Source organism: Leptodactylus fuscus, chromosome 3 (genome assembly GCF_031893055.1).
Source record: "Leptodactylus fuscus isolate aLepFus1 chromosome 3, aLepFus1.hap2, whole genome shotgun sequence".
Classification (NCBI taxonomy): domain Eukaryota; kingdom Metazoa; phylum Chordata; class Amphibia; order Anura; family Leptodactylidae; genus Leptodactylus; species Leptodactylus fuscus.
Genome location: NC_134267.1, coordinates 18003312 through 18013090, shown reverse-complemented (window position 1 = coordinate 18013090; position 9779 = coordinate 18003312).

The following is a 9779-nucleotide window of genomic DNA, read 5'->3' as shown; positions in this document are numbered from 1 at the left end:
TGAGCTCACTGGCCTGGATTCCAGATTGATACATTGTAGCAAATGTGAAGACACTTATGTATCTACAGGTCTGCTGAGCTCACAGAGGATTGTTTAGATTTCTTAATTTCTCATACAGAGCTGTAGAATCCAGCCTAGACAATGCTCTGTGAGTTAACCACACCAGACCTCTGCTAGTTTACTACAATGTATCAGTCTGGTGTCCAGGAAATCTGGACGGTACTTAAAGGGGTTGGAGTTGGAGCAAATGTGGGGAGGCCATGTTGGGTCTAAGAGGAAAACAGAGACTACTCATCTGTCCCCGACTCTCTGTTTTTTACTCCCATTACATGCCAGGGCTCTCTGCACTGAAGCCATGAGGCTCACATGGTCAATGAGAGTAAAACAGAGACCTTAGTAGTCACTAGTAAGGAACCGGTGATATATGTGAGTGACACCACCAGTCCCCCCAGCAACCAATGAGGCCCCTTCATGGTCGCAACATTTACATGAACCTCACGGCTTCCAGTGTTGCAAGACCCGGCATGGGGTGGAAGTGGACAATGGAGAGCCACTTATTTTTTTTTACATCCATGGGTATTTCCAAATACTGGACAAACCCTTTAAGAGGAGTCTCTTCCATGTCTTATTGATGTCACTGCCAATTTGCCAGTTCTTGGTCTCTCAATGGCCTCAAGCTTCTTGTATCCCATAAGATGTTCTGCTCCGTTTTCTAGTCCCTCCAAGAATGTTTACCCTATACTGACTCTTGTGTCTTCTTCATCCATTCATAACACAAAAGTGGCGTAAATGAGAGAGAATTTGGCACGATCGATAGACCTGACCACTTTAAGAGAACGGGCAAGGGTGGGGTAAAAACATTGCTTGGGAATTTTTAAGTGACTAGTGCCATCAAACCTCTGCCAACCACTGGTTTGCAACTTTTTATGCCAAAAAAGTAGAGTAATTTCTTAGTGAATACGCCCCAATGTGTATTATCCTCAGCGCTGTTTGTGAATGAAGCGGCGCTCATAGAGTTAAGAACATGCTATACTGTTTACCGTATATACCGTAACCCATCATACAACAGATGCCGAGGCTTCTATTCAGTGTCACTTATATCTGTATCTGGATCAAAACACCAAGACACGGGATAAGTAAGTTATGAAAGGATCTGAATTCCGACATCTTGTTATGTCGCTCACCAAATGTTAGACTCTCAGGCAAACAGATGTTATAAACACGAAACCCTTTGCCTTAAGAAGGTAAATGTAAATCTTCACTTGGACAACATCTGCTGCGATCTCGTGCCACGTTATGTCTCACAAAGCTCCGACTGTACTGGATAAAGACTGACAAATCTCCAAGTAAATGGAATATTATCTAAGTATACACAATACTCCCCCCTAGTGGTGGCTGCCGGGACACAGGATCTTCTCATTTCTAAGTGACACTCTGATATCATTCAGATCTTATTACATTATTTAGATATTACTTTGTATATGAAAGTTCATGGGATTCTTCTCTTCTGCTGGATCATGTGATCCCTGTTTTCCTGTCTGTGGATTCTGCCTCTTTCCTCCAGGCCCCAGTTCTGCCTGTATCCTGAGAACCCCAAAACCTCAGCCTGTATCATGGTATCCTGAGTGAACCCTGAAATCTGAGTCGAAATCTGTGAACTCTGAAGGCCCAACCTGTATCCTGTTAATCCAAAACCTGAGACTGAATCTTGTGAGGCCTAAAAGCTTATATCTTGGTATCCAGTAAACTTCGAGGCCTGAATCTGTGTCTTTTGCACTGTGAACCCCAAAACCTGAGACTGTATCCTGTGAACCCCAAAAACTGAGTCTGTATCCTATGAATCCCAAAACCTCACCCTGGTCCTAGTATTCTGTGTGCCCCATAACCTAAGTTTGTATTCTGGGATCCTGTGTACCTGGAAACTCGGGCCTGTATCCCGCTATACTTTTGCCCAGTATCTTGTGCCATGCTGTACCTATTTCCTGTGGTCTGTTAGGAGCCTTGTTTGGGTCGTAGTGATCTGCTTATACCAAATATTGACCCTCCTGCTTCCATTCCCAGCTATTCCTGGGCCCCATTCCCGGCATCCCCTGATTCCAAGTCTAGGGTTCATGTCTGGTTACTACTCAAGCTGTCTCCTGGTCCAGTTCAAGTTGTCCTCCTGGTTACATCTGAGGTCCTACCAGGTCCATGTCCTAGCTGGTTATGGATTAATGATCCACAGAATAACCAAGCTGTCCCTCCAGCTGACAGAGATGGCGATGGCTCTAGCTGCCAATGTGATACTGTGCTGAGATTGCATGAAATTGATACACTATAGCTCAACATGAATAAAAATGAATATTATTGAGTGCAGTAATGGAAAGTTGTAGTTCTGATATTAAAAGGAATTAAGCCACAAGAAAATGTATCATTAGAATAGGGGCCCCAACCCGGGGCCGCTTTAACCATAGTAGTAGGGGCCCCTTCAGCTACCCTGGATCAAGCGGGAAAGTCTCACATTTCGAGTGATGTCTCGCTCTTCTGGATGGAAGGCAGGGATTTCACCTCTATCTGCCTTGGCTGATGATGTTTTTGGCAGGGAAGAGCAATGAGCACTGAGCCGTAGACATTACAGTTGGAGCCTACAGGTCCGGGGAATGCAGCTTGGTTAGAATTTTTCTCTTTTTTATGTAACCCTGGTGGTTGAGGGGGACAGGGGAAATTAAGTTATTGGGGGCTCACTTTCAAAAAGTTTGCACAGGGCCCCTCAATACTTTAAAACGGCTCAGCCCAAAGCCCAGCGCCCATGAGGCGACCTGAAGCGACTGCTTCAGGCAGCGCTATGCCAGGGCCACAGGGAGGGCGGCATTTTTGCTTACCTAAGCCAGTCCAGGACAAGCACTGAGCGGTGGATTGGGGAGGCCGCTGGAGCAGCGCTGCTCCAGCGACCTCCCCTCACGTTCAGGCAGAGAGCAGGTCCTCTCCCTGCCTGCGAACGCCGCTAAGCCATGCCCACTTCGCTCTGCCACGCCCCCTCCGCTCCGCCCCCTCCTCCGGGGGGGGGGGGCTTTCTGTCGTCTGCCTCGGGCGGCGAAAAAGGAAGGTTCACCCCTGCCAAAGCCCTTGCCCTGTACAACTCTGAATAAGCTGGTGGCCAAGTATTCACCCTGTTGCCATATTAAGTCTATAATGGACTAGTAGTCGAGTATTATACGGGACATTACATAGGGGGCCCCAGAGGCGGAACCACCTTAAGGATAGGACAACCATCTACATATATGGGACTGTCCAAAAACGGCAGCACTTTACACCCCATTCGCTATTGCCCTTTTATTCTGGGGCTACTTCCCGGCGCCTACTATAGTTGCTTCAGGACTTCTACTATTTGGCTATAATTGCCGGCAGCTTTTCCCGTCTCACTCTATATGTGTTATATAAAGAAATCCTTTATTGCAACTCTCTGTAATAGGATCATATATCTTCCGAAGTACAGAAATATTAAATATTTAAACTGCTTAAATATTCATGTGGAAATATAAAACTCCTTTTTTTTTCCTTTCGGATTGAAGAATTGCTATCACTGTAAATTAATATCACTGATCTGTACATCCCATCAGTCAGCTGTTTCTAAACTAAGGTAAATCCAGTGCTCGACAATATCGGATTCGCTTGTACAATTTATGCCATTTTTTGAACACATTTTTTCAAAACTTTTAATTTTTGATATATTATTTTCTATATTATTATTATTAATATTATTATTAGATTATTTTTATTATAATATTAGTCACGAGATAACTCAACTGAAAGTCTATAATGTTTGCCGTCATACAGTTCCTTGGGGAAGGGGGTCCCATATTGAAGAACTGGTTGTCATTGGTGGTTTTCTATCCCTGACCAAAAAAAAAAGTCATTATGTTCGGTCAAAAAAACCATGTTTGGTTCTTTAAGGGAATGTCTAGGTTTTACTTTTTCAATTTTTTTTTTTTAGGGAATTCTTGAATAATAGTAGAGGGAGTCAGAGCAGATCGAGGCTACAAAGAGTTCTCTCGTTCTGGAGGACAGATCTGTGTAATACTTCATTTCTCCTGAGGAGGCACTGTAGAATAATTGAACAACTGCTTCTGGACCATTTCCAGAGTTCAGGTGATTAATAAGAGCCCCAACACCAGTCCCTGTGGTGAGATTATTACATAGGAATGCCTGTAACTAAAAAGGATTGCCCAAAACAAAGCACCCCTACAACTTTTTAGAGACATCAGAGGAATAAAATAAAAAAAATCTTGGGTAATTACCAGTCTAGCAGCCAACAATAAATGACCTCCTGGAACAGCAGCAATTCACTGCTACCAACATACTGTGTCTCCCAGCTCTTGCACCCACCTGCTCATCTATTTCCTATGGTCTCTTAAAGGGCAAGCACACACCATGTTCCCTGCCAATCCCTTCTGGCTCATCATATTTAAGTCTTCTCAGCCCTCTGCCCTATGCTTGAGCTTTAAGGTTCCTAGCTATCTAAATTTACCTGTATCCTCTAGTCTGACCCTCAGCTTGTTCCTAACCTTGCACATGTCTGCTGTTGTTGTACTGAACTTTATATGTGCTCAGCCCGTGTTTGGACCTGACTGAGCCGTGGTGCCTACCCAGACTACCCAGACTACCTTCTTGTACCTGACCATTGCCTTTCCCGATCCCTGTTGCCTTTCACCAGAGTCTCTTGGCTTGGTGGGCCAACTTCTGCTCCCACTGGAACCACTTAAAACATTAGTGCCCTGGTTGTCCCCTTACAGAGAAGTTCACATTCCTTTACAGGGGCAACAGGTGAATACCGGGGAGGCTGCAAACATTTGCCCCAAGAGGGGGATTTATATAATTTTTAATAAATGCAATGATAAATTAGTAAACAGTGAGCCCCCCCTTAGTGGCAGCTCAATGAATTCACCTTAGCTCCTCAGAGGAGGGGCTGCCAATACTGGGGAACTCCCCTATGGGGATGTTTACATGTAGGAATTTGAACAGGATATTTTAAGTGGTCTTCTGCCTCAAAATCCTCCCCAAACACGATCTCATGATGGAAAGCCAAAGAAGAGTTTTGACTTTCCATTTCAGGGTTGCATGCTGACAAGCCTCCGATACAATGGCACCATCAGCATGAGCCTTGTACTACACGTTCTGTGGTTCAATAAGCGACGGGATCCACGGCATGATTGAACAGGACACAATGGGAGGCAGATTTCCAGAATTTGGAACTAAATTTGAGAAATGACTTGCCGTTGAGGACCTACAAACCCCTCAGTAGACATCCTATGCTATGACCAGTGGGCGTCTGTGCCTAGACATTATCCATCTATCACAATCTAAACAAGCCAACCTAAAAATTTCACATCATCAACGTAACATCTACCAGGAATTCTCGGCAAAGTTCTACAAAGTCATCCAGTACAATCACTTCTCGGCACTTTGATTTAATCATAAACAGAAAATATTGCTCGCAGCCCTTTTCATGGAGGCCCTTTTAATTCCTTCCACCTAGCTCCAGATGAGGTATAGCCGGTGAAGGAACGCCATCATTATTATGCATTTACTGCCATTTCACACACTTCCCAAGTTTTACATGAGTATTTAACTGCTAATTGAGCACATTTACAGTATGTTGCCTCCACCAAAGTCACTTAACGCAAAAAAGAGCAAAAAATTTTTTTTTTAAAAAAAATTCCCTTTAAATACAATTTTATAAAAATTCACATATGTCCAATTTTTGGTTTAAACAGAAGACGCCAAATAATTATTATTTTATTTTTTTTTGTCTCTTTTTGGAAAGATTTCCATTGTATATATACATTTCATGCCGGTGCATTTTATATGACAATGAAGCCGTTCTATTAAAAGGTTACATGCAAAGAAGTTTCCCCAAGGCGGCCGAGTTTAACATCTGTTAATGTCTAATCGTGTTTAATGTCATTTTTATATCGGCATAAAGCAAAGGATATTAACTAATACTTAATGAATTAACATTCTGCCGGCAAATAAGTTTAGACAGAAAATACTGTCCGTGCATGAGGCACGACCGGAGTGTAATATATCAGGAGAAAGAGCTGCCTTGTAATGAATTCAACCTGGAAGATCAGAGTTTCGGGAAGGAAATGAAAGTGCAGCGTGTCAGATTATCATGTTCTACTATTGTATGGATCTCAGGAGGAGAATTAGTCAGAATTCCCCCTAGAAAATCCCAATAATGAAGCAGTTCCAGTCGGAGAGCTATGTCATGTTATATAACCCGGCACATCTGCGGCATTATAAAGACAACAGCACCTCCAGCACAAGACTCCCCGCCGCCGCCGCAGCTTTTACTTCTATAGTAACATTTCTTGTTTTATGGATGATATTTGTTCTGCTTTATGGATTTGCTATACCCAGATAAGTTCAGTTTGCGCTGTAATGAATATTTGTGAAAGGGAACCTAGCCAAAAGGTTGGGCTTCCATTCAAAGGGGTTGTCTCTATGTCCGTGGGAGACACTAGGGCCAGCCACATGTTGGGGTACATTGACTTCATTGGGGGGGGGAGGGGCTTCCCTGCTTTGGATTTGTATCTGAATGGCTGGCATGCGGTACTACTAGGGGAAATACCCAGGTGACCACTGAATTCCTATGTAATAATAAGGATAGAATTTTTTGAATACATATATTTAACAATTATTTAAAAACATTGTTTTAAAGGGGACCTATCATGTCCTTTAAGATAGGGTATATTATAGGCTGTTGCAAAGCTGACGGGCCGCTTAATACAGCACACCTTCAGTTTTGCAGGTATCGGTGAGATATCGGTGCTGTTTCATCTCACTGATATCACTGTCAGAGGGGTCGGCCTCACAGGTCAGCATCAATGATGGGTGGTAAGGTGACACCCCCTGACGGTACACTTCTATAGTCTTGTACCAGTGGCATAACTAGGAATGGCGGGGTCCACCCAGCACCCAGTCTCCCCCCACTGCACAGACCGCATTCCTGCATTATGCCACATAGTGTCCCCTGCACACTGTATTATTCCCAATAGTGGCCCCTGCTCACAGTATTATGGCCCATAGTGGCCACTATATGCAGTATTATGACCCATAGTGGCCCCTACACACAGTATTATGCCCCTTTGTGGACCACCCATGTACAATTATTACACTCTGGGGACGCCCCCCCCCCCCCTCCAGTCGGCACTCTGGAGGGAGGCAGCAGCCACGGCAATTTTTTTTTTTTATTAAACTAGCACAGGTTTAGACCTGCACTGGTTTAGACCTCTGCGTCTCAGCGCACAGGCATCATCACGTCTCCTTCACTGAGACGCAGACGTCTTGCTGAGTGAAGAGGCGGCAGCAGGAGCAGCAGCAAGGTCGGTAAGTATCAAACCTTTTTTTTGTTTTGTTTTATAATAGACCTTGGTGACATTGGACCCTTCAAGCTCTATTATACCCCACAGTTGCACACTCATGGGGAGGTGCGGGAAAATAATAAACAGTGTTACTCACCTCTCTGGAATCCAATGTTAATTATAGCAGGCTTCGGGCCTGTATGGTAATATCCCAGATGTCAGGTGGTCTGGAATATTACCATATAGGCCCAAAGCCCGCACTAGAAGTACCATCCAGGCCTGAAGCCTGTGCTAGTAATAATAGCCTGTTACTGCTAGCACAGGCTTTGGGCTTGCATGGTAACAGGCTTTGGGCCTGTATGATACTGCTAGCACAGGCTTTGGGCTTATATGGTAATATTTCAGACCACGTGACATCTTGGACATTACCATACAGGCTCGAAGCCAGCTAGGATTAACATCGGATCCCAGAGAAGTAAGTAACACTGTTTATTATGTTCCCGCACCTCCCCATGAGTGTGCAACTGTGGGGTATAATAGAGCTTGAAGGGTCCAATGTCACCCTTGTAACCTCTATTATTTCCCACAGGTTCCCCTGCAACCTCTATTATGCCCCACAGTCTATTGGGTCACTGTGGGGCATAATATAGGCTGCAGGGGACGCTGTGGGATATATACAGTATATATATATATATATATATATATATATAGAGAGAGAGAGAGAGAGAGAGAGAGAGAGAGAGAGAGAGAGAGAGAGAGAGAGAGATTGGGTGCGTGGAGAAGTGAGGAGTCAAAGATGTTTGTGTTGCAAACTTTACAGAGTCAAGTCACAGATGGAAGAAGCGGTCATGGCGGTCCAAAGGGACATACTCATTTATTCCAAAAGGTATACTTGCTACTTTAAACCCTCCATTCTCCCAAATGGGCCTTGTTTATTTTTCTGCAGTAATTGGTGCTAAATACCGGCCATCACTGGTGACGACACATGAGCTACAGATTGGTTCGGGCCACTATGGGACTGACTGAGATAGTGGACTACAGGAGCATGACTATCTTCATCAGTCTAATAGACGTTGTGTGACTGCAGCTCCATCCCAGTGGAAGACTTGAGACGCTCTTTTTTGTCTTCCATCGATGTGATTAGAAAAATCCTTGTGATCAGTCAGTATCGCTCATCCTATGATGTCAGTGATTCTGGGAAAATCCATTTAACTTTTATGGCTGATCCCTACAATACTGTGCAAAAGTTTCCAACATATATGGAAAAAAAAGTTGTGTAAAGTAGGGGTTGGTTCACATCTGCATTGGTATTCCGTCGCGAATGGACTACCAAACGCAATTGCAAGCGCTATACATTAAAGCCCATGGACCCCATAGACTATAATGGGGTCCGTGTGCTTGCCACCAGATCTTCGCACAGAACATGGGGACAGAAAAATAGTTCATAACCTACTTTCCTGTCTGCACGATTCGTGCGGGCAGTGCACGGCAAGCACACGGACCCCATTATAATCTATGGGGTCCATGTGCTTTTATGCACAGTGCTTGCAATTGCGTTCGGTATTCTGTTCGGGGGGAATCCCCATGCGGACGCTCCCGGACGGAATGCCAACGCAGATGTGAACGAAGGGTTAGAATGAGTTCAGAAATAAAAAGGTTAATAGTTTATTTTTGTCAACGAATAAACAAAAGAGTAATGTAAATCCCATCAATATTCCGTGTGACCTTTACCCTTTGCCTTCCATCAGCTCTTCTCGATACTTGCAGACAGTTTATGGTGGAACTGGGCAGGGAGGTTGTTCCCGCCGCCATCTTGGAGAACTGAGTACAGATCTTCTGTGGATGTTGCTTGCGCCAATACGTCTGTTTCTTTATGTCATCCCAGACAGACTGAATGATGTTGAGATCAGGACTATATCTGTGGGGGCCGGATCATCACTTCCAGGGCTCCTCCTCCAAAGGGCAAAGGTCACACCAAATATCGATAGGATTTACATTTCTTTATTCCTCATTGTATCAGTTGCCAAAAATAACCTATTAACCCTTCTATTGCTGAAAAATCTCTTACTTGGAAGCATTTTCTCTACACCTGCCCAGTACTGTATACAGACATGTCTTTCCATTGAAAAATTGGCTCAATAGGGAGAATTTACTCCGAAGTCTCCAGCCATCCGTGAACGTGCGGCCTATTTTTTATTTAATTTTTTTATTTCATTTTCTATTTTTTAGAAATAAAACCAGATCAATCCGATAAAGGCTTTTTGCTCTTTTTAATCGGACTGATGGGATATTGTAGTTCAGAGGTAAAAAGCGACACGGAGTGAATTATTGTAAAGCAATGAACTACTCTGGGGCTGCGGCAATCAAATAGACAGCACTCAGGGCTAAAAATTACTGCTGCCTTTTTATTCATCAACAGTTTTGTGTACGAAACCC